General features: G+C 41.6%; 1 pseudogene; it reads right to left on the minus strand.

Moving 5' to 3' along the window:
• Nucleotides 1-4,545: 4,545 nt before the first annotated feature.
• LOC110326102 overlaps nt 4,546-27,641 on the minus strand; it is a 160,240-nt pseudogene continuing 137,144 nt past the window's right edge.

Here is a 27,641-nt window from a genome sequence, read left to right on the forward strand (position 1 = left end):
CTCCTTCTTCTTCTTCTTCTTCTTCTTCTTCTTCTTCTTCTTCTTCTTCTTCTTCTTCTTCTTCTTCTTCTTCCTCTCCCCCCCACCCCCCAGCTATCAGGATGACCTCACAATGCTACTGTCCTGGCTTCCAGACCATGATAGACTATATGCCCCTGAATCCCTTCTAGAATCCTAAGACCAAATGAACCCTGTCTTCTCTAACTTGATTGTTATTAGCATATTTTATCACAGCAACAGAAAAATAATTCTTTCCATAAATTCTGACACTGTAATATACACAAATGTGTCCATATGTTTCTGACATGGCTTACTCATGAAAACTGTGCTGTGGTTTATATGTTTTTATTTTATTTTCCTCATCCTATTCCTCCTTCTTCTTTAATAGGATCTCATCTAGTTCAGGCTAGCCTTGAACTCACTATACAGCCAAGGATGACCTTGAACTCCTGATCCTCTTGTCTCTTCCTCTCAAGTGTTGGGATTATAGATATACACTACACCTAACTTTTTAAAGTATGCCCTTCAAGGATCTGTCTATGTCAGCAGTTCTAAACCTGTGGGTTATGACCCCTTTTGGGGTTAAATTATTCTTTCACGGGGGTCCTCCAAGACTATCAGAAGATACAGATATTTACATTGATTCATAACAGTAGCAAAGTTACAGTTATGAAATAGCAATAAAATAGTTTTATGGTTGGGGATCACCACAACATGAGGAACTTTATTAAAGGATTGCAGCATTAGGAATGTTGAGAAACCACATAGATTCTATGTGCTAAAGGCTTGGTCTCTTAGTGGCAACACTGTGAGGTTCTGTGGACCTTTAAAACATTAAGACTTACTAAGAGGTCTTTAGACAAGCTGGAGTATGCTAGAAGCTGATTGTGGAAGTTCCCCCAGTCTCTCCCAGCATCCTGCTGTTAGAGACCACGTGTAGAAACACATTCCTGTCATGGTGCCTTGCAACTCAACAGAGCCACCAAATCCTCAGCTCTGACCTAAGGCTACCAATGAAATGAACCTCTTTTCACTGCCTAAGTAGCTTGAGTCAGTTATTTCTTTGTAGAGACAGAAAGCTAATACAGAGTGTATTGTCCCATAAATGTCCCCATTCTAATATCCTTCCCCTGCAGCAGGTGACACTGAGAAGGTAAAGTGAGCCAGACAGTCCCAGCAATTGATGTCCATCACTTTTAACACAGTCTGGAAGATTAGAGGGATCCTCAAATCACTTTTGAATTTGATCAATGAGTAGAAAGAGTAGTTACAGGGCAAAGATAAAGATTAAAATAAGCTAGGAAAGAGGTACTTAGTCTCCAGAAAAAGTACTAAACATGGAGTGTCTGGCATCCTATGTGAAGTCAGAGCACACTGCACTCCTGACATTGATGAGAAACGTGGACTGACAGGCAAATTCTCAGTAATTTTAGCAACCAGACCACTCATTAGGACTTTATCAGGAAAACATGATGAGGAAATGACAGACAGACAGACAGACAGGCAGGCAGATGATAGATGGTAGAAATGATAGATAAATGATCGATAGGCAATAGGAAGATAGATTAGATATATGATGATAATGATGATAGATGGATAGATGTTAGATTAGATATATAGATAGACAGACAATCCATTAGACCAATGGTTGGTCTCAGTTTCCAGATGATCAGGAGATAGGTAGATAGATAGGTGGATGGATGGATGGATAGATAGATAGATAGATAGATAGATAGATAGATAGATAGATAGATAGATAGATAGATAGACAGACAGACAGACTATCCACTAGACCAGTGGTTGGTCTCAGTCTCCACATGAACAGATACAATGTCATCAAAAGCCCACACTATTTTAAGGTATCAGCATCTAGTTTAACCCAAAGTCTCTACTATAAATGACATTATTAGACTACACTGTGTGCCTCAAGGTCTCTATGAGCACAATGATATTTTAATCAAGTGTGGTAAATGCTCCAAGAATCTCAGAGACAGCCTTCTAATGACCAAAGGCAAAAAACAAACTTTTGAGCAGAGTTAAGTTCCATGCTGCATACTCCTGTCCTTCATTTAACAACCACCTTGAGCTTCTCGGTGGAAGCAAGTCTGAAGAAAGGTCTTGCCTTTTGTTTGTATATTGTGATTTCTTTTGTGTTTTTATGGGGTTTGTCAGTTTTATTTTGGGGCATGTGTGTGTATGTATCTGTGTATGTGTAATGGGGGTGTCTGTGTGTTTCTTGTGTTTTTCTATGTTTTGTTTTATTTATGGCTTGTTTGGATTTTTGTTTGCCTATTTGTTTTCTAAACAGAGAAAGAAAGGTGTGGAATTACATAGTTGGTAGATGGGAAGGATCTGGGGGTAGTTAGGGGAGGAGAAACCATGATCAGAATGTATAATATGAAAAAGTTATTTTCAATTAAAATTTAAAAGTAATTCCATGCTCCCTTTTGCATTATGGAATACGAAACCCTTAGGTCATATGCTGATAGCCTCTGCCTTATCTTGACAGAATGAGGTGCAGTCAGTGTGGGAAATGTCCCAAATAAGGAGAGTATAAATTTATTTCATTGAATACAGATAATCTCAAGAGAATAAAGCATTTTTTCCATAAACCGAATCCAAGGGCCATGTTGTATACACTAAGTATGAACTCTACCACTGAGTTGCATCCCTGGCCACATAAAAATTATTTAAAAGCAGTAAAAATGGAAGCAACAAAATTGCATAGTTTTTCCTGTTCTAGGTTATTCAGTTTTATTGCTCCTTTTTCTTACCTACTCAGTGAACACTGTTAAGATATAAATTCACTAGATTCAGATTTCTTTTGTTAGAGTTGCTGCATCTTCTCCTCTGGCCACTCCTGCTCTCTGAATCACCTTCTGATGTCATCAGAAGCCTAGATTAGAGAGATATAGAAAACTGGATCTGCCTGCTGGCCACAAGTCCTCACTTTGGGTCCTACCATTTAAACTCTCCTAGGGTGGCCGCCCTTTTTGCCCTTGCTGTGCCCACTGATGATTCAAATTTCAGCACAGACAGTTCAAGGTGACAAAACACCAACTGAGAACTTTGTGCTGCAACCCCACACTCTGACCAGCAGAGACGGGGGGGGGGGGGAACTACACGACTGCCAAGGAAGGTTTCTCCAACAACACTCTTCTTTATCTCCTGGGACTCATCCTGTTTTTGTTTTACATCAGTCCCCTGCCTCTTATCCCTCCCCCCTCTCCTGGATCCAATCAGCGTTCAGCTTAGCTCTGAACACAAGCTGTGCATGCAGGCAGGGCACACGGTGATAGGCCAGTGATTCATCAGGAGGGCAGCACAGGATCTTACAAGTGCGGAGGCTCAGGTTCTTGGTAAACAGGGATCACGGGGCTTGGACACACCTGCTTCCCACATATCCCCCTTTTTGTTTAATTAACTTGGCTCTGGGATTGCATCTGTCTTAGGTTGCCCTCAACCATGTTACATCCTTACCCATCATTGGTGTGGTGAACTCATTTTCACCAACCTGACTTAGGTTGGTATGCACATGTGAGAGTCTTACCCATCATGGATTAATGATTCATCATACTGAGCCAAACATGGGGAAAACTACCTGACTCTGTAGCCGCCATAGCTTGAGTCAGCAGTTGTTGGTCGGCCTGCATCTGCCTGCACATGCATACCATCCACCACAACATCTCCAATCACTGCTGTAACGATGGCAGCTGTAATTCCAAAATCTCTCCTATTCCTTAGGAGCACTGACAGCTGACCCTCCTGCACCTCCAGAGCCCAGGGTATGGCTGTGGGTATTCTGGTCACCATTGCCAGGAGGGGTCTAGTAGCATTCCAGCATTTAACTGATGTCTCAAACTGCTCTGAAGCATTTTCCCCCACAATCCCCACGTTTTTACATGGCTGTCCACCTCTGCCAGCCTCATGGTCACTGTGGGGATGTCTGACTCCATGCTGGCTTCTGTCAGACCATTTGCATTCTGTGTATTTGTCTCACTGCCCAGCTCATGCACAGTCATGTGGACACTTTCCTTAGGTACACTTGGACGTTCTTCATTGCTGGCACATTCTTTATTCAAGTTGCACAGTGATTGTGTCTTTCATTCTAAAATCAGATTTTCAGCAGTCAACATGTCCAGCTGATGTTTAAAGCTCTCCTCATCTTCTAGGAGGGTCCTGGCATCCTCTCTCTGCTGTTCAATGCCGACCAACTCCTGCTGCAGTTTCTCATGCCAGTGAGCTGCTCTACTTCTTCCTCTCTCAGTTGAGGTTTTCTGTCCCTTTTGGAGGCTAGACTTTTAGCCCTTAATCTTAATCCTGGGAGCCTAACTCCATCCCTACCCCGGGAACCTAACTCCATCCCTATACCAGGAACCTAGCTTCGTCCCTCTACCGGGAGCCTAACTTCATCCCTATACAGGGAACCTAACTCAGTCCCTATACCGGGAGCCTTTTCCTGAACTGCTAGATTACTCTTCGTTCCCATTAGCTTTTTTCTTTGCTTTCCATTCATCCAACTGTGCCTTTGTCTTTGCATCAACTTTAACAAGTAGCTTCTTCGTTTAATGTTTCTCTCATGGGTTTCCAGCCTCGGTGGCAGCTTTTAGTCTGACTGCTGCAGCTGCCTCCTTTGTCCCTTGAATCTTGGCTGCTGTCTGTATCATATCCAGTGCCACTGTCACTCTTAGCTTTGCCTGCTGTTTTCTCTCCAGGAACAAGAAGATTCTGGGATTTGCTTGAACTTACCACTTTTCCAGAAGTGTAGCTCTCATGGGTAGCTCGGTCATGTTTACACGGTCCTTTGCCTTAGCTGTGGTAGAGATGGGGATTCCCTTGTCTAAAGCCATCCGAGGCAGGAGGCGATCCAGACTTGAAAGATGCCAAGTCTTCATCAACCAAATCCCTGTGTTGGTCTGTATCTTTCCTCTGTCCCTTTTCTAAATCTTTCCGTTGAGAAGAAAGTGCATTTTTCTGTTCAATGGCTTTCAGAACACATTCTCTGGAAATGTCTTTTATCTTTTCTTTTTGATCATGGCTTAACTTAACTGGTGCTCTCCTTTCACTTGTCTGCAGTTAGCTCCAATTAGGTGAGGAAACATCAGTTTGAAATTTGTGATTTTCTGTTTCGTCTGACCACCAAATCCATTTTTCCTTTGAATTTTCTGGTTTATAAATGATAGGCTTTCCAAATCCCATGTTTTCTTCAACCGATCTATAATGTGACCAGTGGACAACCTGCCTGGGTGTGTCCTCAGTAGAGACCCTATACTATCTGGGTTTGCATAAAACAGCAAAAGGCATCGTATGCATTTTGAGACCACATCTTTCCATCTGGTTCCCATCTCCTTCACATGTGCATCATCAAAAAAAAACTCACTTGGAGCTCTTGGTGTGAAAAGCAAAGGCACAGTCACTGTCTGTAGCATTTTCTTCAGTAACCCTATAAAAAAGCCCAGGAAGGTAGAGATGCGTGGCTAGACTTCGAACAACCTCTTCAGTCAAGTCTGAGTGCTCGGAGTCCCACACTAATCCAATTGTAACAATCTCTGGGAAATTCATTAAAACATGGAGGATTTTTATTTTTTGGCCACAGTTACTAGGACACTTTCAATAGTCATCTGCTGTGTTTGCAGTTTGCAGCAGTTCCGCAAACATCTCTGGTTTAACTCACTCATGCCTTTCCGTCATTCTTTCAACTTCATTGCACAGGGCTGTTGTGGAAATGTACCTCACGTGTTCAGTAAAGGGCAGAGGGTCTGAGGAAGCACCACCGCTCCGGCACACACACTGCTCATACAGAGTCATGGCAAACTTCTGATGAGTCACACAAGACTTAGAGGTGCACATGTCTGCGTCCCTGTTAGGCACCAGGTGAAAATGAATTCTCGCCAATATATTTTCAAAGCACTCGGCAGCATCATCCATGAGGCCAAGCTGAAATCTCTGCTCATTAAGAAAGCAGCTGTCCTGTCCTGGTTCAGTAGGGGCTAGGGACAGCAAACTTCTAACTTGATAAGCTTTGCCAAGATTACCACTAGTTTTCCATCATCAGCATGACCTCAAAAAAAATCCCAAGCTCTACCTCCCGGCATGGTGCCGTAGCCCTTCCAGTCCCACTGGCCCAGTTTCGCCTCACACTGACACCCACAATGTCGTGACAGCTGAACCGACAGGGACACACGGCCACACCACCACTTGCAGCCACCAGCCCCTGGCTCTAGAGACTCATTCCCAAAGCACCTTTCTCATTTTCTTTCACATTCCCTCTCTCTTTCTCTCCATACTTTCTCAATTTCCTGTCTTTTCTTTTTTGCCTTTCTCTTCTTCCAGTTTCTTGTGTGTGTGTGTCTGTCTGTATTTGCTGATCTCTTGGGATATCAAATCTCTTTTCTCTTCTTCCATTTCTTCCTTCTTCCTGGGGTGAGAGTCAGATTCCTGTGAGGGGGCATTTAGTTACTTACCACAGAACTCCCCCATAGCTCCTTTTTCTCATATCAGCTGCTCCTGGAGAAAAGTTCCCTGTACGGGCCACCAGATGCCGCAACCCCGCACTCCGACCAGCAGAGATGGGGGGGAAAAATTACACGAATGCCAAGGAAAGTTTCTCCAACAACACTCTTCTTTATCTCCCTGGGCTCATCCTGTTTTTGTTTTTCATCAGTCCTCTGCCTCTTATCCCTCTCTCCTCTCCTGGATCCAATCAGCATTCAGCATGCTCTGAACACGAGCTGTGCATGCAGGCAGGGCATGCGGTGATAGGACAGTGACTCATCAGGCGGGCAGCACAGGATCTTACAAGTGCACAGGCTCAGGTTCTTGGTAAACAGGGATCACGGGGCTTGGCCACACCTGCTTCCCACACTTTGGATGCTGGGAATGTGAGAATCTTGGAAAATTCCTCTCACTGATAGCAATGATAAGGATCAAGTAAATTTTTCAAGACAACTGAAAGCTCTGGGAAATGGTGAAGGTGGGCAGAAACCAGAAAATAATTTGCTCCTGGGAAATCAGTGCATTCTCAGGCAAGACCTGTGAATCTGTGAATTTCTTCAAGGACATTTCTTCTGCTTTCCCTGCCCAAGCTTTGCCAGCAAAGAAATTATAGTGATTTTTTTTCTAGTGATACAGGTGGTGAAGAAAAGCAATTAGAACAAGAAGAAACTGGAAATTTGAAAAAATTACAAGCAATACATCTGCAGAATTGCTAGATCCCAATCTGATTTTAAACATCACCTAAATTTCTGGTCAGTTGTTGTGTATGAACTTGCACAGCCAACTTAAAAATTTTAACAGTGAAAACAAAATTTACAAATAATCAGCTACATATAAATCCATTCTTGCAAGATAGGACTGTACTGGTTAAAGTTTTAAGTATCTGATGTGCAGGGAATACAGGCAGAAAAGAAGAAAGGAAATCAAAACTTTTATATTTGTGTTATTGGAGGTAGAACACAGATCCATTCCAGCTTACCAGCTCAATTCTTTGGATTCTTTTCAAGTTCAAAAACTGAGATTTATTAAATTAGAAAACTTAAATAGACCAAGTCTTTAGATCAAACAGGCTATACTCCTTGCTTTACTTTATGCTCTGTGTTGGCACTCATGGACAGACAGCGCATTTTCTTCCCCAGTCTTCAACAACTAGCCTTGTACAGAATGGCCATACCAAAGAACTCAGAGAGTGTTCAAGGGTTTCTATTGATCCCTCTCCTGCAATCTCTGTTACCTCCCAGTCTTCAGCTCTCAGGACTTTCTCTACCTGCTACACTGTGCTAGTGCTGTTAAGAGTTTCAAGTCTGTAAAGTCGATCCCTTTGGGGCAGCCTTCCAGATAGAAGGTCAGTAGACACAGGCATATATGATCAACTCTTTCCTGCCCTAGGATGGGATGGAATCTGGAAGTTTTCATTCACTTGTTCTGCAGTCATGCAGGAGGCAGATTAATGCCACCTGCTGGCCAAGTATATGTCCATATTCACTTTTCAAGCAATCAAGTTCTACTGGTCCTATCAGAATTCGACCATTTGACAGATAAGGGTCATTTGGGACCACCCTCAGAAAAGTTAGGCAGTAGACAGAGGTAGTAATCCCTTCACTTATCCGGGGCAAGGAAAGAAAATCCCTCCTGTTATGGGGTATATCTTAGTTAGGGCTTCTATTGCTGTAATTAAATACCATGAGCAAAAAGCAAGTTGGGGAGGAAAGGGTTTATTTGGATTATATTTCCACATTGCTCATCACTGAATGAAGTCAGAACAGGAACTCAAACAGGGCTGGAACCTGGAGGACAAGATCAGATTCAGAAGCCATGGAAGGATGCTACTTACTGGCTTGCTTAACAGGGCTTCCTCAGTCAGCTTTCTTATAGAACCCAGGACTACCAGCCCAGGGAGAGCACCCCTCACAGTGGGCTGGGACCTTCCCCAACAATTGCTAAATGAGAAAATCCTACAGCTGAATCTCATAGAGAGGCATGTCCTCAACTGAGGCACCTTCTTCTCGGATGACTCTAGCTTATGTCAAGTAGACACAAAACCAGCCAGTACAGGGTATTATTGTAGGGTCCTGTTGTTACGAATTGGGGCTCTGACAGAGGATGCCCCCAAATATCCCTCCTAGTTTTGGTGACTAGTGAATTTGTGTATTTCTCACAGTTGATTCTTGAATTGATATGTTTATTAACAGACGGAAGATCTACGGAGTCAGCTCCTCTGTCTCACTACTCCTGAGATGCCCCCGTGTCATTTCACTTGTAGATACCCACGGGTGTATGAGACTGAAGGAGCCAATGGGCAACTTAAATGACTTCTGTGAAGAAGTCGTGTTTGTTCTAAATTTTCTGGCATTAACGTTTTAAAGAAATTCACAGTTTAGAGTTTATATGGGTCTCAGACAGGATTTTGATTTTGGACTTTTATGGAATGCAGGATTGTTGAAATTTGGGGGATCCAGAGATGAACCAAATTGTGAAATGGACATGGGCCATTGGTAGTCAGGGTCAAGATATCATGGCTTGGTAATGAATGCCAATGTGTGGAAGGTGTGGTCCCTCACCGGTGACAGTATTGATCATAAGGTGTCTGGATCATAAGGATGCTATCCCTACCCAATGTTCATAGCTGAGTGGGCCTGGCTGAAGGAAGCAGATTCTTGGGAGCTTATCTATAGAGGTTGTTTTACCTTTATGTTTTCCAGTTTGAGTGCTCAATTTCCTTATTTACTTATTTTTTCACTTTTCAAAATGTATGTATTTTATGTGTGAGTGCTCTGCCTGCATGGATGCCTGTATGCCAGAAGAGAGTATCCAGCCCATTACAGATGGTTGCAAGCCACCACCTGGTTGCTTGGAATTGAACTCTACCTCTTCAAGAGTGGCCAGTGTTCTTAACTGCTGAGCCAACTCTCCATCCCCCCTCTCCTTAAAAAAAAAGATTTATTTTTATTTTATGCCATTGGTATTTTGCCAGCATGTGTGTCTGTGTGAAGCTGTCAGATTCCCTGGAACTGGAGTTACAGACAGTTATGAGCTGCCATGTGGGAGCTGGGAATTGAACTCCAGATCCTTCAGAAAAGCAGCCATTGCTCTTAAGCACTGAGTCATCTCTCCAGTGAGTACCTAGTTTCTTAATAACATATACCTAAAGAAGCAATTTGTCTCCTTTGAGACAAAAAATCTTAGTTCCACATTGAGTCTTAAGTCTTAGCTCCAGTTCCATGGTGCCCAACAGCATTGCAGTGTTGGGAAATTTGTTGCCTGCAAGGAATTAAGAAAACACACTCTTCCCTCCTCTGCTCTCCTCCCCTCCCCTCCCCTCCCCTCCTTTCCCCTTCCCACGTCCAGGAACAGTTCTTTTATTCATGCATTTTACCCAATGGACATCTACCAACCATATCTGATCATTTTGGCCCCCAGAATTAATGTACAATACTGTGTTTTATTCTAAAAATAATACATTGGTTGTATTTTCACATCCAATGAAGGGAAACATCATTTTTGTTACCTACATAATACATAAAATCTTGTGCTCTATGATTAGTCTATGATTGGATTTTTTATTGCTTACAAATCAATATGAATTCATACTTTGATATGTAATTTTTCTTTTCATCTACATTTGTGACAAATTTACTCAACAATACAAAAATACAAACATAGTTAAGGCTCTGAATACATAATACTGAACTACTTTCCAGAAATACACTACCCATTTAAACTCCCATTAGGAGCTAGCATCCCACTGTGAATTTTACCCAATCCTTAGACAGACTATTGTTGGTACCTTTTAAACCTCTTGATAATTCAGCAAAACTTATTATTAGAAAAATGGTACTTCCATATTCGATTACCCATTTTCATTTCTTCTTTTGAGAATTGCCAGTCCCTGTTTCTCTCACACAGGCATGTGGGTTTCCTTAGAGCTGCCTTTTCCTTTTACACTGGCCCCATTTGAACTTGCAGGTAGTGTCCTTGCACTCAGACTTCAGTCCTGCTCACTAGGAACTGCTCCAAGATTGTTCCTGTATTTACATAGCTGTTTATAATTTGTTTTTGTTTGTTCGTTTTTGCATTTCCTATTTTAGTACGAGATTGGGCAAATGATAGAATTGCTCTTTAGGATTTAACACATTACCTGTTTTTCTCTGCAGTAGTGTTCCTGTCCAGACTGTGTCTTTCCTTCCAGTGATGTTAAGCTCTTCTATGTCTTATGGGAGGTGAAAGTTATTAAGCAACTCCAGGCTTGGGTGAAAATGCAGAACCATCAGTTTTCTGATGCTGCCCCATGCTGTTCTTACACCTTCTGTGGCAGATTCACTGAGATGCTGCTGTGTGTACTTCATCATATACTACAAATTTTCATCTATAAGACTGATAACCGTGACTGTTATAGTGGATTTCAGACTGTGGGATGAACAAGTTGCAAGGGAAATAAAGGACCTACTACATTCAGTGCTAAATCATTTGGCTTGTTTCTACACATGATGGAGTTCAAATGTCCCAAGTAATAAATACATTATTTAAACGTTGAAAACCATGTCATGGAAAGAATGAGGACTTTGGCATCAAATGGATATGAAAGTACATTCCCAGATTCCTGTCCACCCCTGCAGTGCCAGGGATGGATTCCATCTCAACAGAATGAGTCTTAAATTCAATCAGATATTGGTTGGCTACTCTCACAAACTTTGCATCACTATTACACTAAAGGACCTTGAGGGGTGGCATCGTGGTATATCAGGAAGTTTGTAGCTGGGTTGATGTTTATGTTTCTCCTTTGGTAGTATGGAGAGAACCTTTCAGTATCATAAACATGATATCATAGAGATGAAGGCTTTAGGTAGGCACCAGCTTGACTTCTCTTTATTCAATGAGTTGTGTAGGTGTTGTCTCCATCAATAGGGCCTTACTATCAGCTTGTGGGGAGCAAACAGTAGCCTTAGCAATAGTCCGGATTGTTTGGGAGCTCCCATGAGGCTCCTTTTGGCCAACAGCTTGATTAACTATAAGCTAATCCTGGTACTGGAAGCTTCATTTGGCAATGAGAGAGGTCTGGTTGGAGTGGAATAGATTTCTTAACTTCTCTTTGTTCCAGTTTTTTTTTCTTTTTAAGATGTAACAGACATTTAATAAGTACTCATTGCATTGGCATAAGGACAAAATAGAGTGTGCAGCTGGCAGTACATGCTTGTAATCACAAAGCTTAGCAAGTAGCACCAAGAAGACCACTAGTTCAAAGCTAGTCTGTGCTACACAAAAAGACTGTCAAAACAATCCCATTCATAATGATCAAGTAGAAACTGTGAGTATCCAAACATACTCAATTGTGCAATCTAGTTCCATGAATCAGGGAGTTTATTTACTATCAACCCTTGATATCATTTCAAGAGTACCATTACTGAAGCCAAGGGAAAACAGACTGGATTCCCTGTGTTCCTCTTCGCATGCCAAATATGCATTGTTTTGGTCAAAGTAGAAGTAGATTCTGGGCTGTGCACTATTTATGATCCCTTTACTCCGGACATCTTAACAAGAACATCTTACAGGTGAAAGGCTCTCAATTCTAGCAAAATCATTCACATTGTCAAGATGATTAAATCAGCCAAGTGTCATCTTTTCCCCGAGAGTTTCCAGAAACTCATCTCATCCCCTATTGGTAACTGAATGAGATATAGTCAAGCTACACTTCCTTTCGAAAAACATAATGCATTTGGCAGTATGTCCAGCAAAATAATAATAATAAAGTGATTTGTCAATAAACTCACACAGCTCTTTGAAACCTATACTTGTAAAAATAACTTTCAGGGGATAGGAAGATGGCTCTGTGTGTGTGTGTGTGTGTGTGTGTGTGTGTGTGTGCTGGCTAACATGTAACATGAACTCAGGCATGGGAATCTGAGGTCAAATCCCCAGAACCCATGTAAAGCTTGATGCAGAAGTATAGATCTATAATTCTAGTGCTCCTAGGCTGAGATGGGAGGTGGGGACCGGAGAATTCCCAGAAGCAGAAAGGTCAATTAGCCTGATGTACACATTGATAAACAAGGATGCTTTCTTAAACAAGGTGGAAGGTGAAAACTGACATGTAAGTTTACCTCCATGTATGTCCTGGCACATGAACATAGAAGCATAAGCATACACATGCGTGGGCATACACACATGCACACAAAAAACAGAATGTCATAGATTATAGTCTCAAGATGATCAGTTTAATCCTCCAAAGAGTACACAGTATTCTCACCAATCATCTCTGGCTTTAAACACTTGCTGTAAATTGATAGTATATTAGTAGAAATAACAGTTTTGCGCTAGCATGCAAATGAGCCCAGTGATGAAAAATAACCTATCAATCCAGGTCAGTGATTTATCAATGCTCTTCACGGTTTGTAGGAAATTGAGAGATAACATCCTAGGAAACCATTTCAGTTCATAGCAGCATTTCATCCAAAAGGACCTTCAGAAATGGGTGCCCACAAGGTAAAGTTATTGCTCTATAGTCATCTCTCTTTCTCTTGCTCATGGAAACTGGAATAGTTTTATTGCCTATTCATTAATATTTCACAAAGTACATTCTCAAAAGGGCAATTGGTTCACCAGGTACTGGGATCTCACAGCAACCAAAGAACTCAGAGTCTCTGTCCACTCAGGAAAGAGCTATGAATTCAAAATAACAGGCTGGGATGCAGTTCGGTGGTAGAGCACCTGCCCAGTGTGTGCGGGGCCCTTGTTGGTGCAAAGCAAAGATAGAACAAGAATAAACTATGTGATAGATGATAATGAAGAGAGAAAATGAAGCAATGAGAGTGCAACTTGATTGGGGAAACCTGGGGAGGCTTCCCCAAGGAGGTGCTGTTTAACAAGGACATGGAAGGATAAGTAGGGGTAATCAGGTCATGGGGAGCATCTCAGCAGAATCTGCTAACACATGGACATGATCTAAGTTAGGAGGAGTCCCCAAGAGCACATCAGTGTGACTAAAGTAGATGAGCATCGGCATACTTGGTTTTTAGCTATTTTATGTGTTCTTTTATCTCTACCTCCCTTCCAACCCTTATCACATCTAAATTCCCATCACTAGGAAGGAGAAAAAGAAGGATAGAGGAAAAAGAGGTGTAGCTCTCTTTAGGCCACTTCCTGCTGATTAGGAGTGTTGAGGTAAGTCCAATTTTTGTGGTCAGGATATCTAGCAATCCAGCAACAGCAGGAATCAGCAGCAGCATCCTCTGAGTGCCCCTCCCCCCCCCCAGCTCCTCTTCAATCTCTTCACATTTATGTCCTCTCAAAAGTTCCCAGAATTCCAAATGTAAACTATCTGTAGCTGGGCAAAAATCATGACGTTCTAATGCACAAGGCAAATCATAACCACCTGCTGTAAAGCTTTTTTAAAAAAACCAAAATTCTCACTCGAGATGAGGGAGAAGAAACTGAAGGGAGTCGTTAGGCCAAGAGTGCCGATGATTGTGTGCATGCTCTTAACCACTGACTGCTGGCACTCTTGTCCAACTCAGATGTGGGAGCAGGCTCTAGTGAAGGGGAGTGTGGGAGGTAAAATGGGAGAGCAATAGGGCAGTGGAAACTGAAAACAGTGAGCTTGAGGGGAATTCTTAGGGTGATCCACATGACTAGGTCAAGTAGCTGTGCATATCCAAATGTAAAGCTATTTGCAGCAGGGCAAAACTCATGACTCTCCTAGTGCATGAGGCAAATCATAATCACCTGCTGCCTGGGATGAGAATTGGAATCCATGACTCCTAGGAAGAATTTAGAATTCCTAGGAGAAGAATTGTGTGCAGGCCTCTACCAATACCTGCATAGACCAGTCCTTAATGATGCAGATACTCAGTGGGGCCAAAGAGCATAAGAAACCACTAACCAATCAGTTCATTTATAAGCATTCCATTTATCTTATTTTCTCCAGAATATTCGTTTAAGGAAATTCTAACCTCACTTAGCTAAACCAAGAAGAATTTAAAAGGTAGTTTTCTTTAATTGTGCCTAGTGTACAGAATGGGTGGAGCCATGAATGGCCTTGATCATTGGCAGAAACTGCCAGAAATAGAGTTGAAAGATGTTGAACCAAGTGGGAAAAGGCTCTAGTTAAAGATAGCAAGTGACAGAGTCTGTGTTGTGTGGACCCTCAACAGGGACTACCCCTTTAATGTAGTAGTTTCCAAATTTGTCCTTGAGAAATACCTAGAAAATTTGAGAAGATATAGTTTCTCATAAACTTCCTTATAGGATGGTTAGGAAAATAAATGTCAATAAATATCCACTCTAAGAGATACCCCAGGGAATTTCAGTTTTGTCCAAATGCAGTCAGTCTCAAAGCCTTGAAGACATTTGTTCAAAAGTTCATCCTTTCCCCATGGATTGAGACATTTTTACCCAGACTAAATTTCTGTCTGCATTGGAGTCTATTCAGGGATTTTATACTCTCATTCTCTCTCTGTGTCTCTGTCTCTGTCTCTCTCTCTTTCTGACCATTTGATCAATATTTTAATGAGGGCACACAAAATTTATAAACTACTTAAAGAAATTAAATGTTTGCAATATCTAATATACCTCTCCAAGAACATAATATCCTAAAAAATCATGTGTATGTAGTATATAATTTGTGTGTGCATGTGTGTGTGTTTTTGTTTGTGTGAGTGCGTGTTTGTATGTGTGTATATTTCTCTCTCTCTCTCTCTCTCTCTCTCTCTCTCTCTCTCTCTGTGTGTGTGTGTGTGTGTGTGTGTGTGTGTATTTGTCTGTGTATGTGATATGGGTCCATGTACATGTGCATGCCCATACATTCTTTGGGACTGTTATTAAGCTATTCATGTTATTCATTATAGTTATTCTGTTTTGTATCTTGTAGGTGATACATTCTTTCATTCTTTTACTATTTCAATTATTTGGTGCTTACATTTCTGAATGAAGTTAATGTCTGCACACTAATTTTCTGCCATGATTTATTGTCACTGCCTGAATCATTACCTGTACTATATTTGTTTTGAATCTCAATATTTTCAGTTGTATGATGGAAAAATAATAGACATAACTTGATTACTTGTACAAATGTATCTAATGAACTACTCTGATTTAATCATATTGGATGATACTCCCTGAAGAAAATAGTATCACGAAAAGTAAATGTCAATGACTAGCCTTTGTTTAATGTCACTGCAAAAAAAATGTGTGATTAAATTCAGTTATTTAATTATGTGTAGATGCACACATGTGACTTGTAGGAGTCATTTTTCTCCTTCCACCTTGTGGGTCCCAGGCATCCAACTCATGTTGTAAGGCTGGATTGCAAGAACCAACCCCTGCCAAACCATCTTGCAGCTAAAGACCATTTTTAACCTTTAAAGGTTAATTTTAATCTATGCAAAGTCAATATAATTTTCTTTATATAGTGTGTATGGCAATTTGAATATGCTTGGCCCAGGGAATGGCACTATTTGGAGGTGTGGCCTTGTTGTGTTACTGTGGGTGTCAGCTTTAATACCCTTGTCTTAGATGCCTTGAAGTCAGTTTTCTCCTAACAGCCTTCAGATGAAGATGTAGAACTCTCAGCTTTACCTGCACCCTGCCTGCCTGAACGCTGCCATGCTCCCACCTTGTTGATAATGGACTGAACCTCTGAACCTGTACCAGCCCCAATTAAATGTTGTCTAAAAGTAGCCTTGGTCATGGTGTCTCTTCATAGCACTAAAACCCTAACTAAGGCATAGTGTTTCCTCTTTCAATTGAAGTTCAATATTCCTAATAGTAAGTAGCATGCATATTTTAAGAATAAATCCCATTTAATGGGATGGCTATCTTACCCCCTCCAAGGCTCAAAGAACATTATGGGAAAGGAGGCTGAAGGAATGTCAAAGCCAGAGGATGGGGCAATGTACAGCAAATAGATGTTCTCTGGGTTTGGCATAGCTGTTGAACAACTGCATGTTTAGCTAGCTGCACCCACCCTGTGCTATACTGGGCTCACCAACATTTCATCACGGATGGGCAAGGACCACAGAAACTCACCCTTCCCTAAGGGACTACTGGGAGTTAGTGACAGTTGGAGAAAGTACTATCATGTATCTTCAGTGGAACAACCATTGATAAGTTGTCTATATAGCAGTAAATAATGTCCCACCCACACTTTAAATTCTAAACACAGTGGATTACACACAAAGGATGGTGGGAAAACAGGAGAAAGCCTGCAGGGAAAAGGGGCTTTGGTAGGAGAAGGGAGTGTCCAGAGAGAGGAACAAGAGTGAAATGAACTAAATCTCATGTAAACGTAAGAAAATGTTGCATTAAAAAAATAAATTAGTAGCCAGGCAGTGGTGGCACAAGCCTTAAATCCCAGCACTTGGGAGGCAGACGCAGGCAGATTTCTGAGTTCTAGGCCAGCCTGGTCTTCAAAGTGAGTTCCAGGACAGCCAGGGCTATACAGAGAAACCCTGTCTCAAAAAACCAAAAATAAATAAATAAATAAATAATAAACAAGTAAATCCCATTTGGTCCTAAAGCAAGTCTTAATGCTTGATGTATTAATGTTTTAATATATTGGTAGTCTTCTTAAGTTTCTTACATAAGTGTTAGCATAATTTTTAAAATCCGATTAAAGTTTAAGGTAATCTGACAGCCCTTTTTTTTTCTCCTGTACTATATGCATAGAGCTTGATGTCTTAGTCTGGTACTCTCTGAGATTGGCTCTTTTTTAATCTCATCAGAACTTGAACCTTGACTAGACCTCATCTCTTCACCATCCCAAATTCCATCTCTTTCATGTTTTGGGACTTTCGTTCGGTCCATGACTGGACTTTAGGGTTTTTTCCTCATTTGGATCATTGTATAATTATTAAATTAAGTGAAAGGGAAACAAAAACAAAGAAAAAGAAGGCGAGAACCTTTGGTTTCGTTCTGAAGAAACCTACAGCAATATCCCTGCATATCCCATTGGCTGCAATACCTGCGTCCCCACAGGAAGTAGAGCTAGTGCAGCAGAGAACTACTTCCGCTCGCCGGTCCCTGCAGCATCACAGCTAAGGTACGAAAGCAACTTTGTGTGCATGAGCAGCGAGTGGGACAAGAAGCATGGCAGCCATGCACAATGGGCAAGCCATGGATACCAAGAGATGATGCTCTTTGGAAACTGGTTTTGTATCAGCATATTAAGAAATTAGCATAGAAGGTACCGTCACATCCAGATGAGACCATTTCACAGTCCACCTCCACACCCTCTGTCACTTACACAATTTCCTCCCCCTCTTCAGTGAGTTCCCAGAGCCTTGGAGGGTGGGATGTTGATGTGTCATGAACACTTATTCTGCGCACCTGAACAGTAATGCACTTCTGTCCTAACCACTACTCACCGCGATAAGGACCCTCACTAAGGCTAGGGGCAGGAAAAAAATATGGATATAGATATAAATATTTAGAAGGCAGTTAGACATCATGATCATTTCAAAAATGGTTCCAATAAGTATTCTCTTGCATAGTAGGGTGACTATAGTGATAAGCAAGGGACTGTAGTTTTCACTTTGAGAACTGATAAATATTTGAAATAGTTGATACGCAAATTATCTCATTTCATCCTTATACAGAATATACACAATCCAAAATATCACAACATAAAATGCACATTTGTAAAATTGTTATTTATCTGTTAAAATATAGAAAATAATTAGATAATCTCTTTCAAATTAGAAAGAAATGATCCTGGAACAACTGTTCATTAATATTAGAGGTAAGAAATTTTGTCAATTGAAAGCCACATCAAAGAAGTCCAGAGAAAAACACAAAGCAGGTAGAAAGCACTCAACTGCATACACAGTGTGTTTGTTAAACTTTTCAAGCCTGGACAAGCACCTGAGTGAAAAGATTTAAAGGAAGAAAGATGGATTTTGGTTCCAAAACTGGCTCCATTGCTTCCTGCCCCATGGCAAGAAAGAAGCTCTAGGGAGAAGGACCTGGTAAAGAAAAGCCAATCACTTCATGACAGCCAGGAATCAAAGAGAAACCGGAAGAGATCAGGGACAAGACAGAGCCATCCGAGGATGCCCTCGATGACTCGAGTCTATCCATCAGGCCCCATGTTCTAACAGTTCATTCAATGTAAACTCATAAATGGATTTATACAGTAATGAAATTAACCCCTTTGTTATCAAGTCACCACCAGCTAAGGATAAGTCGTCAACATGTGAGCCTTTTTGTGAGCGAGACACTCCATGTGCAAACCACAACAGACGATACTAAATAGCCCCTTCTCTATAAGAATAAAACATGCCAACCCAAGTGGGAAAAATATTGCCAAAATATATGTATAAGCAACAGAAGGAACTATAATTGATAGAAAGGTTAATGTTAGTATATCATATGAATAGATAATTGAAAGAGTTGATCATTAGTAATCAGAAAAAAATGTGCTACTCTCTTTACATATACAATACATAAGAAGTAAATATGTAAAATAACCATTTGGGATGAGGAGTCCAAACAGCAGGGACAGACAGTATATGACTATAACCCAGTGATCCCATTGTACCCATACTCAGGCGCTTTGGTGTATCTGCACAGGAAACAGTTTTGAGAATGTTCACTGACTCTTTGTCTAAATACGGTAACACACACATATACACATGTACACATGCACACATAGACACATACTAACACTTTTTGCAGAACTGGGAACGTATACATACTGGGAAAAGATTTTACTGCAATGTGAAATTCCAGTCTCTCAGTAGTAATTTAAACAGTGAAGTGCTATTTTAACTTCTTATAGTTCGATATTTAAGTTGTTTTTATTTTTCTCACTGATAAAGTACAAAACATAACGGCTCAAAATATGGCAACTCGCCTGGAATGCTTTTGTGAGTCAGCCATTGAACTCAGGAGCAGGGTGATATTTTATCTTCCCCGGTGTTTTCGTTCAGATTCCACAGCCTACCAGCTGAGTTCCAGACTCAGTAATTTTCAGCTCTCTTAATAGAGTGTTTCCTAATATCTATAGCTGGAGATCCTGCAGGCTGCAGCAACAGCTTCATGGCTGATGTTTCAGGTCTCAGGATGGAGACGACATGTGTCAGTTGCATCAGGTACTCTGAATCTTTTCCCTAAAAAATAAATAAAGCCAACAATCCTGGACTGGCAGAATGAAATTTCAGTAGAATTAGTCTCTAATTTGCCATGCCTGACTGGAAAGGTGGGGGAAAGAAAGCTTCCCTTGATTATTTACTATATAACTCAAGCTTTGCTTTTAATACTTCATTTAACCTCTACAAAAGTGAAAAGTTTGCATCACTTTATCTTGTTTAACAAATATATGTATGTATATATACATATATGTGTACATATAGGCTATAGATAAGCTTATATATATGTATATATATATATAATGCATTGTAGTAAAATAATTATTTATATATATACACACATATATATAAATAATTATTTTACTACACATGTGTGTGTGTGTGTGTGTGTGTGTGTGTGTATCAGAATGAGATTTTCTTTAATTCTCAGTGAGAGTCTTCTTTCAACCATTTGGTGTTTACCTTTAAAGGACCAAATAAGAAGATATAGGTTATCATGCTGATCTCAACTTCAAATGTTGAAATGGGAAAAAGCTAAAAAGGGAGTAGCAGACGTGGGGGAGGGGCAGTTATTTTGCCTAAGCTGGGAGTACACAGGCCTTAGGCAAGATTTCATGGGAGAAAGGAACTGTCTCTTTGAGGACCAGCGGGACAGCCATGCTGAAGCTAATTGCAGGGGCTTAGCATTGCTGTGGGAACCGTAACTATGAGCTTCTCTGCCGTGAGAACAGATGTCACGCGCCATGGCCAGAAAAGAGGAGACACGCTGGCAGAAGACCAAGAGTAGAAAGATGTGATGGGAGAGGCCAAGAAAGACTCAGAGAAGTCACGTGACTGCCTTCTGGCTGGCGCTGAGACCCTGGGAAGGAAGAGCAGAAGAAAAGGAAGCCCAGCCCGGGAGAGAGCCTTTGTCCCTAAATAAGTGGACGACCACTTGGAACAAATTACTGTAAAACCAAACTTGCAATTTCCCTCCCTCACTGAAGGTGTTCTGTCACCAAAAAGTCAAAAGCTCAGGAATAAGATGAATTTAGTTCCAGAAACATGGCTGCATGCCGATAAACGTGATTTAAATCTGTCTGTCAAACTGATACTGAGAGAATTATTATCCTGTTCAATACTGAAGAAGTTGGCATTCAGAGAAATCTAACACATTTCCTATGACTATGGGGCCACTAACTGGCTAAATACACAAGATATATAGGTATCCATCTGCCCCAGAGGTCATTTTCTATTCTCTATGGTGAGACCTGACTTTGATGGGAATATAGGAAAATGGCCCTCTGATTCTAGAACTTGGTGTCAGATGGCCCAGGTCTTGTCTTGATTTGTCTCCGTGTGCTTATTGCAGAGCTTCCATCAGAGAACATCATTGCGGGGGTCACAGCAGCAAGGATAGTGTTGCTGGGCTTTCATTTTTGAGCAACACAGTCCCTCAAACTGTTACACTTGACCAAGAATTAGTGAACAAAGACAGCTCACTGGAAGGAGCATCAGTTCTGCAAACACCCAATGATTCTTCTCTATTCAAGGAAAGAAGGGAGAGAGGGAGGAAGGAAGGAAGGAAGTCTCTACTCAAACACAGCTTAACTTTCAGTGGAAACTTAACAAAAGATCTTGTTTTACATATCTTCATTTTCTCAAAAATTAGTATTAGCAAACAAAAACATGCACCCCCTACAATGCAATAAAGCTCTGGTTTCAGATGGAAACACCTACTTATCGAGGCAAGAGCTGCAGGTCAGTGAACAACCAAGAAACAGACAACTACTTACTGTCAGTCCACTATATGTACTCTACAAAATTAGGTATTTCCAACAGGGCACAAGGCCAACAGAATGGACCATTGCAATAGGTTTCCAAAGAGCCCAGGTGGCACTGAGATGCCCCTACAAACATCACCAAAATCCCACCTCTTCTGTGATCTCTTGCTTTCATCTCAATGACAATCCAAGAACTTCTCTAATACTTCTCACCCCCTAACAAGATTACTGAGCTAGCTGATCACCATATTAGAACACACTACTCAGAACTGAGCCTTGATTCACTAATAATTCTATCAGAACCACCCACCAAATGTCCAAACTCTAAGAACCACCTATCCTTCAAGTGGGTCTTCCGAAGGCACACCTGAAGTCTCCTCAGATGCGGTCTCAAATGATCCATGCAGATATGGTCTTGCTGGATTTTGGTTAACAGAATTTGACTTAACTTTTTTTTTCTTATAAAGGAATACAAGTTTATTGTGTTTAAAATAATTACTTCGTGGTGGCACATGCCTTTAATCCCAGCACTCGGGAGGCAGAGGCAGGAGGATTTCTGAGTTCGAGGCCAGCCTGGTCTACAAAGTGAGTTCCAGGATAGCCAGGGCTATACAGAGAAACCCTGTCTCGAAAAAACAAATAATATTAATAATAATAATAATAATAATAATAATTACTTTTGATTAATTTCACTGTGCTTTAAAGTAACTGCCTGGAAATTTTTTATTAGATATTTTTTTTATTTACATTTCAAATGGTACCCCCTTTCCTGGTTTCCCCTCCAAAAACCCTGTATCCCTTCCCCCTTTCCCCTGCTCAGCAACCCACCACTCCTGCTTCCCTGTCCTGGCATTCCCCTACACTGGGGCATCGAGCCTTCGCAGGACCAAGGGCTCTCCTCCCATTGATGTCCCACAAGGCTACATATGCAGCTAAAGCCATGGGTTCCTCCATGTGTACTCTTTGGTTGGTGCTTTCTTAACACTTTAGTAATCCTTTTAAGTCTACACCCCCTGTGCTCTTGTGCTGGTGAAGTAGCTCAGCAGGAAAAATGGCTTCCTTGCAATTATGAGGACCAAAGTTCAAATCCACAGGAAAGCTGGGTGGCCTGTCTGCGAGACCTCCTGATCTCTGAAGTGAACTATCTATGAAGACCTCTAGATTCAGCTGAGTCTCTGCCTTGGTACATAAGGCAGAACATGGCTGAAGAAGACACTTGATGTCCATACATACCACATACACATGGAAAAAAGAACGAAAGATCTGTCTTCTAAAGATCATCTTACCTTTATGATATTTTTCCCAAAATCATATAACTTTTAAGACTATTTCCAGTAAATAATTACCCCACCACCTCAAGTTTCCAGAAATACAGTTATTCTTCTTAAAACCTCAATTTCCTCAACTTTGTCTCTCCCCTTTCCCATAGTCACCAATCCACACCAAGCAATCTATGAGAAAGGAACTGAGGGGTAAATGAGCCCATGGGGGCATTCCAGAGCATTCCAGAGGGCAGAGTAATAAAATAGGTTCTGCAGTTTCACAGCAACGTGCCCGTGGAATATACTTTCCCGAGAGTCCTCAATTCTACTTATACCAAAAGTGTTAGGAACCCTGAGATATTTCTCAGGTCCCCTTAGAGATTGTGTTCTATTGTAGTGTTCTTGCTGCCAAGATCACGTTCTTATAAATGAAAGACATTCTGGTTCACTTCTGATGTCCAGAGAAGGCCTGAATCGACATTATTTATCTCTCATGGCAGACAAACACAAGGACTTTGGCACATGATTTATAGAATGCTTTGGACTGGCCTCATTGTATCTTATAATCCATTTTAATGCTATCAATGAATGAAATTATTGGTGACATGTTTCTGTAATTTCTACAAAGTGCTGACTCTTTGAAACCAGCAGTAGCTTTCAGTCTACTCCCTTGGGGCTTGCAATGATCTCTCTTTAAAGTGTTCAGTCTCAACTCCCGCAAATACCTACAGAGGTCCTGATTTTCTGACTCCCTTGCTAACAAGGGAGATAGGGTCAGGCAATCAAACCCTGCCTCTGCTTCTGAACTGCTTTGTGTCCAGAGGCTGTCCCCTTGCTACCTTAGTTTGTGTGAAAACAGGGGGAGGAGGGGCAGGGTACAGAGGCTAGACTAGATGACCACCACTCAAATCATCTAAAACCTCCACTTGATAGCTTAGGCTGGCCTCAAACTCACCGCAGTTCTTCTGTGTTAGACTCCTGAGTGCCAGGATTGAAGTTATGAGCCACCACACACAGCTAATGAAAAGATAAACATAAAACATAAAACATGGTGAACCAAATTATTTGATAGAGATCGAATAAGATATATAAGCAAGAAGAAAAAGGAGTAGTATAAAATGTATGGCCCTCCTTGTGGAATTCACTCCCTCATAGATTCTTGAAATGGCTTACGGATAATTGCAAATAGTTTATTATGTATCCCCGGATTCACCTGTGAATGGTGTGACAGTTTGTAAATGTCAGTGTTTTCAACGAGGAAGAAATGGTGTCTACTTAAATTCTTCACATGCAGGAGAGAAAATAAGCTGCCAACTAAAACCTGTGACCAATTACCTGGTTTTCCAGAACTACTTTAGGGAGTATTCAATCCCACCCCTCTGCCATGAGCTTCAAGGGGCCTCACCCAGATTCAGAATGCAAAAGTCTTCTAAGAATCACAGGCTTGATTATAGGTTCATGCAGATGAATATCAGTTTCATTCCAGCGATTGGGTCCTGGATAAGCACTTCCCCTTATCTCATATTGACCTTTAGCTCAAACCTTCATGTACAGTGTCCTCTGGGCTTCTGGGAACTCGGGGCACTGGGGTCCGATCCCCTAACTTAGCAGATCTCTCAGTCGTGCCCAGGAACCTTGTGCTGACTGAGTGGCTTTGGGAGACACCCAACGTAGTTTCTCTTTGGGGCTCTTGATATTACACAACACTTTACCTGCATAACCACATGTTCTGTGGCCTGCACACTGCATACGTGATTCTGTCCAGCAGTTTAGCTCTGTTCCCAGTCCTGAATCCATTCCTCTGCCCGCTCTGTCATAACTAAAAATTGGGGGGCTGATTTCAGTGGGTTGAAAAGTGATATAAGAACAATGGATTTGTAAGAAAGGAAGATGAAGCACTGTAACTTAAACTTTGCTTTTCACCCCACAGTGTATAAACTACCCTAACTTTGGTGTTTCGTGTGAAGTTCAGGAGTTCCTTTCTTCATCCTTTAAAATGGACGATTTGGGGTAGTGAGATGGCTCAGTGGGTAAAGGTACTTGCTGCCAAGCCTCTGATGAACTGAGTTCAATCCCTGGGAGTCACACAATGAAAGGAGAGAACCAAGTCCCGCAAGCAGCTGTCTGACTTCCACACAGGCCCCAAACATTATTACAAAGAGCTGTAATAAAAACTGATAGTTCTAAAAGGGGACATGCGCTAACATATCAGTGCGCTAGAGGTCATGTCTCTGTTAATTACCCAATACTCTTGTCTCTGTATGGCAGAGTAGATAGCAGCAACCAGTCATTCCTGGGCTTTCAGATTTCAACAGCCCTCGAAAATCTCGAGGCCTTGGATGGAGAGGGTTGGCTTTTGTTGCAGTCACACGGTGTTGATGCTTTTGCAACTGGACCACTTCACTGCACCTACACTGCACTCGTCCCGCAGCTCTTTGTCTTCATAGCTCCCTTGGCTCTGGCAGAGCTATCGATAGAGAGTGGGAGGCAGCAAGGTCAGTCCTGAGCTGCCCAAGCCTCTCCGCCCTCTGATTCTTCACAACTAAAGTAGAACACATATAACATGACTCAGGCCGCTGAAGCGCGTACCCTATAACTCTATACCATGGATGCTGGTCCTCCCACTACAGAAATCAATAGTGATGCTCTCAAAAGCTAAGTCTACATCTACTGCTCCACCCTATTTACCTGAAAGATTCCAAACCACAACACTGTGGAGACTCTTGTACATTGCTGTGGGACTCTTCACAGTGGATTATAAAAAAAAGCCTAAAACGGCGGTGGTGGCACACACCTTTTATCTCAGCACTTGGGAGGCAGAGGCAGGTGGATTTCTGAGTTCTGAGTTCCAGGACAGCCAGGGATACACAGAGAAACCCTGTCTCAAACAAAACAAAACAAACAAAAAACAAAACCAAAACAAAACAAACAAAACAAAAAAACAAAAACAAACAAAAACCCCAAAACCCCAAAAAAGAAAAAAGAAAAAAATCCTAGCTGTCTACCTGTCCAACAGCTGAGAAATTCATAAAGAAGATGCAGCACAGATAGACACACAATGAATTGTCAGGATAAAGATGAAGTCACACCAAGGATCATGATATTAGGCAATTTAAGGTAGCCATGGAAAAGTGTTAGGAAAAGATAGGAAAGACTGGGAACAAATAAGATCAATGTTCTATCTATCTATCTATGCATATATATGTATACATATGTATATATACATGCATGCATACATACGTGTGTGTGTGTGTGTGTGTGTGTGTGTGTGTGCATGAAAAACTCTACAGAAACCATAAAAGTGTGAGAATTGTGTTCTATTTCAGTAGGAATAGGTCTGAACTGAGACAGTATCCCTTGGAGTAAGGGAACATCTCTCGTGAAAAGGACTCCTGAATTTTGAAGAAAATATCTAACAAGAAACAAATAGCATCTCCCTGAACTGCTCAGGATGAAACAAGGGGGGTTGTGTTAGATGGAACTGCAGTCAGGATTTTGTTCTGTCTTGCCTTTTTCTTAGCTAAGAAATCTCGTTACATCATTTAATAACTCTTTGCCTCTCTTTCCTTGTCAGCAAAATGAGTAAAAGAAAACTATCTGTCTTCATAGGTTCACGGTGGGAAAAGAACAATCCTAACAGGGTCCCAAGAGCCTGGGGAGAAAACAGCTCAGAGACAGTTTCTTTCAAACCATCACTGTGTGTGGTGTCTGCAGGAATACCATAGACAGATGTACCCTGGGATCCCAGCAGTCACAGGGTAGGAGCAGACTTCACTGAGTTTAAGGTCAGCCTGGGCTACATTGCAAGACTCGGGCGATCAGGGGGTAAGGAGGAGAAGGAGGAGGAGGTGGGCGAGGAGAAGGAAGAGGAGGAAGAAGTGGAAGGGGGAGGAAGAGGGAGAGGAAGAGGAGGAAAAAGAGAAGAGGAAAAGGAGAAGGAAGAGGAGGAGGAGGCAGAAGAGGGAGAGGAGGAAGAGAATGAAAAAGAGAAGAGGAAAAAGAGAAGAAAAAAGAGGAAGAGAAGGAAGAAGAGGAAGAGGAAGAAGAGGGAAAGGATGAGGAAGAGGAGGAAAAAGAGAAGAGGAAAAGGAGAAGGAAGAGGAGGAGGAGGCAGAAGAGGGAGAGGAGGAAGAGAATGAAAAAGAGAAGAGGAAAAAGAGAAGAAAAAAGAGGAAGAGAAGGAAGAAGAGGAAGAGGAAGAAGAGGGAAAGGATGAGGAAGAGGAGGAAAAAGAGAAGAGGGAAAAGAGAAGTGGAAGAGGAGGAAGAAGAGGAGGAGGAAGAAGAAGAAGAGAAAGAAGAGGAGGATGGGGAGGAATTAATTAAGTCTGGCTTCACAGAAAGGCTTCATAATAATGTGTAATCGAAGAGCCAAGGAAAGTGTTCTTGCTATTCTCTACCCAAATAACTAGAGGTCATAAGAATGACCCCTGAACACACACACACACACACACACAGCCCAGTACTCCTGTCTCACAGGACACAACACAACAGGACAGTTGCTAGAAACACGTATGCGTTCCAACAGTCTTAGCAGAAACAGCCTTCATAAAACTTAGATGTGTCCTTGTTAAATGTCCGCTGCCCTCTCAGACCCCTGCCAGCCTGCCTTCCGTTCTGTTCAGACTCTGCCTGCCTTGTAGCTGACAATTTGGGAGAAGGGGGGGCACATATGGCTAGCTATGCTTCTCTTTATGGTCAAATAATTCTTCTTCCAGTCTTTATGGTTTAGTCACTGGCATCTGTTGCCAGGAATTCTGCAAGATAGGCAGAAGAACGTGTGCAGAGAAAATCATGAGGAAAAACGATTAATCCTGATAGTACTTGGCACCCCCTTCTTCTTTCTGAGGCCAGTAAACATACCTTTGGAAGAAAAGTGTTTTCTGAAGAGTTCAGGATCCAGGCACAAGATTTCACCTGTACCATCTCTGTGAGATGTGGAAGCAACCCAAAAAGTTTGATCTGCCAATGTGCAACTGAAGCAAAGTTCTTATTACTAGGTGCCTGGATACTGTCTCTCCTCTGAACAAAATGCAATGGAAG

This window comes from Mus pahari, chromosome 9 (genome assembly GCF_900095145.1).
Source record: "Mus pahari chromosome 9, PAHARI_EIJ_v1.1, whole genome shotgun sequence".
Lineage (NCBI taxonomy): Eukaryota > Metazoa > Chordata > Mammalia > Rodentia > Muridae > Mus > Mus pahari.